Here is a 4823-nt window from a genome sequence, read left to right as displayed (position 1 = left end):
CTTACCTGACTGCATCAACACACAACCTAGGCAGACTCTGGATTTATCAGAATAGATCACATAAATGTGTGAACCCTCTGGTGAAGTCAAAACAAGAGTTGTAGTCAACCTAGTTTTAAGTTCTGAGAAACTTTAAACCTTTTTCTGACCACTGAAACTTAACCTTTTTCTGAGTAAACATAGTCAATGGAGAAGCTATGGATGAAAATCCCTCCACGAACCTTCTGTAATAACCAGCCAAACCCAAGAAACTTCTGATATTATAGGAGAGGTAGGTATGGTCCATTTCTTCACTGCCTCTATTTTTTGAGTATCCACTCAGATCCCTTCGCTAGACAATATATGACCAAGGAAAGCAACATATTGCAACAAAAATTCACATTTGCTAAACTTAGCAAATAACTGCCGATCTTTGAGAGTTTCCAAGACAACCCTCAAATGAGTCGCATGTTATTCCTTATTCCTAGAGTAAATAAGGATATCATCAATAAAGACGATAACGAAAAAGTCCAAATACTATTTGAACACCCTATTCATCAAATCCATGAAAGTTGCAGGAGCATTGGTTAGTCCAAATGACATAACTACCAATTCATAATGACCATACCGAGTTCTGAAGGCTATTTTTGGGATGTCACTATCTCTGACTCTGAGCTGATGATAACTGGATCTGATGTCTATCTTCGAAAAATGACTAGCACCCTGAAGTTGGTAGAACAAGTCATCAATCCTGGGGATAAGGTACTTATTCTTGATGGTGACTTTTTTAAACTGCTGATAGTCAATGCACATTCTGAGGGAACCATCTTTCTTTTTCACGAAAAACACTGGTTCACCTTATGGGGAAATACTAGGTCTGATGAAGCCCTTATCTTTAAGGTCTTTCAATTGCTCTTCCAATTCCTTAAGCTCAACTGGAGCCATTCTATAAGGAGGAATAAAAATAGTCTAGGTATCTAGGAGGAGATCAATTCCTAAGTCGATTTCCCTTTCACGAGGAACTCTGGGAAGATCTTCTTGTAACACTTTAGGAAAATCATTTACTACTGGGATTGGCTCAAGAGTTATTGTTTCAAAGCTTGTATCCTTAACCCGAACTAGATGATAGAGATACCCCTTAGAGATCATCTTTTTGGCCTTAAGGTAGGAAATGAATCGACCCATATGCACTGAGCTACTACCCTTCCATTCTATGATTGGCTCATCTGGAAATAAAAAACGAACGATTCTAGTTCTACAATCGACTGAGACATAAGAGGAATGTAACCAATCCATGCCTAGAATGATATCAAAGTCTACAATTTCTAACTCTACAAAATCTACTGAGGTGACTTTCAAAGAAAATGTGACAGGGCAGTTTCCTTATACCCATCTAGCTATAACTGGGTCACAAACTGAGGTAGAGACTGTGAAGGGTTCTGAAAGAGTTTCTGGCTGACTCCGAAGTTTACTGTTGTATAAAGAGTTACAAACGAAATAGTAGCCCCTGGATCTAACAAAGCATAAACATCTAAGTAAAAGACTCGTAACGTATAAGTGACCACATCAAAAAAATCTTTCTGGTCCTGGCGAGCATGGAGAGATACCACATGTTCTGGCGCTGACCGCCACTTTTACCTGACAAAAAACCGTACAGAGTCTGGAGAACAGCTGGTGCTTTTGAAGCTATAGACTAAGCCCTACTATTGTTACCTCCTTGTCCCTGTTTAGAAGAAGGGCAATCTCTCAACGTGTGACCAAATTGACCACACCCAAAACATTCGTCCTTGCTTCAAGTCACTCGCCCCGATGGTTCTTACCATACTTTGGATAAGTTGGGTAGGTTCTGGTACCTGAAACACTCCTCCGAGACTTAGAGCTTGATGCTCTACCTTTCTGATCCTGTTGAAACCTAGGGGATAAAGCACTAGCTAATGAAGGTGCTCGGGCTGAAGATTTCTGCTGAAACTGTGAGCGATTTACACCACTCGATTTCTACTCAAAGTACTCATAGTTCCCTATCCTAGCCTTTTTGTTGTCCTTAGCCTGTTCCCTAAGCTTATCTCCCTCGACCTGCTGAGCATGAGTCATGAGCCTAGAGATATTCATATCCTCTAACAACATCACATTTTCTTCACCAAGTCAGATACTCCAAATAGGAACTTACTCATCTGCGTCCTGGGATCCGCAACCATATGTGGAGCAAACCTGGATAGATGGGTGAACTTAAGTCCGTACTATTGGACTGTCATAGAACCTTGTCTCAAATTCATGAACTCCTAAGCCTTAGACTCTCTCAACTCTCTTGGAATGAACATGTCCAAAAAAGCTCCAATGAAACACTCCTAAGTTAGAGGAGCTACATTCTCACCGATGTTTTCCTTCCACTATGTGAACCATATGTGAGCCACATCCTTAAGCTGGTAGGACACTAACTCTACCCTATCATTTCCAGTCACTTACATCACTCCAAAGATCTTATTGACCTCATCTATGAAGTTCTAGGGGTCTTCACCAACTTGCGACCCTAGAAACTCAGGTGAATTCATCCTAACAAAATTACAGACCCTAGCTGCCACTGATCCACCACTATCATTTGCAGGAACTCAAACCTGCTGATTACTTTGGTTAGCTACACTCTGGGCCAAAAGTTGAATAACATTCCAAAATTCTACATTCAAAACCTCATGGGGTGGGACTGGAGGAACTGCGTCAGCATTGTAGGCACTAGAATTCCTTGTGTAAGCTCTACGCAGACGCATGATCTGAAAAACCATAACATCTAGAGAGAAATGAGATCATACCCACGCACGATAAAAATAACAAGAAAGTGATGTTTTTCCTAAAACACTTCGAAGCCTCCCCCTCATAAGTGTGGCGTGCTTCACACTCATGAAAATGACTCTACTTAGTACGGCTTTTCAGATAACCTAGGATTCTTAAACCTAGTGCTCTGATACCAAGTTTGTCACACCCTTAGGCTACCACTTGGCGTAAACACGGGACCTAGGATCACGAGTGAACCAAGCTAACCCTAAGCTCGCATATCATAGCATACTAAGATAAACTGAAATGAGAAATATTGTGCAGAAGCTTAAAACATGAGATAATCTAAAATGATGGGGAATACCCAATCTAAGTCTGAATATATAAATTGTATTAAAAGTTCAATTAACAACTGAAAGATCAAACTTGAATCTAAAAGTGAATCTAACTATGTCTCAAATAAGCCTCTAACTGACTAGAGATGCCGGGATATGCCCCCAGCTTACTCTAGCGAAACTAAAACTGAAAATAAAAGAAAACAAGTCTATTATCCTGGAAGAATGAGGACTCACCACTGATACTGTTGAATACAGATCGGGAACCGATCTACACACGATCTAAATGCTGAGGACCTGAACCTACATCACGAGAACATGTAGCATAGAGTATACATCAGTACTTGAAAGGTACTGAGCATGTAGGATAGGATAAAACTAAACAATATACATAACTGAACAAAAAATATTGAGAAATGATATAAGATGAACATGATAAAAATGCTAAGAGATACTGAAAATGAACTATACTGAATGTAATGACCAAGTACATAACATGGTGAAAGTGAATACTGAAATGTAACTAGTAACCTGGTCAATGCACTACAATCTGACTGTGGGAGTTACTAATAACTGACATAAAACCACGTGAGGTACACGTGGAGTCTAAAGTATACACCCCATCGAGAGGACCCAATATACCTTGCCAGGGGTATAAAGGCATGACTAGCATGATCACTAAATATAAGGGTATTTGAACATAGTCCAACTTGGTATTAAGCCTACTCCCAACTAGAATGTGTAAAATAAAACACAACTGAAATAAACTGGATAGCTCAAGATTCTGACATGCTTACTGAAAATGCAACATTAAATACTACTAATGAAACATTTTGAAACTGATGCATGTATATCTGTATAAAATGACCTAGCAAGTGTAATTCATGAACTAAACGAATCTACACCACTAGGGTTCTGAATTTCATGCAAGGAACTAACCAACAGTGTTACAACAACATGAAAATCTAATTAAGAATATTCTAACAAAATCACAACAATTCTCTAAAGTTCAAGAAACCCTAGGTCTAACAATATGAAAGGAATCAAGAATCTAACTAAATTCTAGTGACCTAATGGGTGAAAGGAACCCACTAGTGAAATCCCACATACCTGGTGAAAAATTTCATGGAGAAATCTTTTGATTTCAGGGCTAGAACTGAAGGAAACTTGTTGTATTCTTAGAGAGGGTTTGCCTGATGCTTTCTCTCTTCTTTTGGTTGGTTTGATCGATTCATGGAGAATGGATTGGTTAGCGTAAGTTCTGATTAAGTTACTAAGCTAAAACTGACCAAAACGACATAGTTTAAGGGTCAAACGACGTAGTTTAGGTGTCCAACGCACAGGGGAAAAGACCAAACAGCCCGTGCCTTAAAACTATTAGGGCTAATCGACGGGCCTGACCGATGGACCGTCGAGTGACCTACGGTATGTCCTGGTCAGTCGTCGTTCGGCTTTAAAGGATGGATTCTTGATTTACTTGAGCACAATCAAAAGTTTAAGTTGGGAGTGTTGATGAGTGGTCGATTTGTACTCATTTGAGGTCTATTTAGCTCGATTGTTAGTGTCCTCAATGCCTAATTTTTATCTACTCTCATGATATGTTGATGATTTGGAGCTATGAATGCAAATGGAAAAGGAAAGGATTGATGTTTGAATGAATGACCAAAAATACAAAAAGAACTTCAAACAATACATTGTTGATCGCCAAACGATAAAACCCAAAGGTTCATACCTTTTGTGACT

Source organism: Solanum verrucosum, unplaced genomic scaffold (genome assembly GCF_900185275.1).
Source record: "Solanum verrucosum unplaced genomic scaffold, falcon-dt-bn FXZP01000185.1, whole genome shotgun sequence".
Taxonomy (NCBI): domain Eukaryota; kingdom Viridiplantae; phylum Streptophyta; class Magnoliopsida; order Solanales; family Solanaceae; genus Solanum; species Solanum verrucosum.
This window is presented reverse-complemented; position numbering follows the sequence as displayed.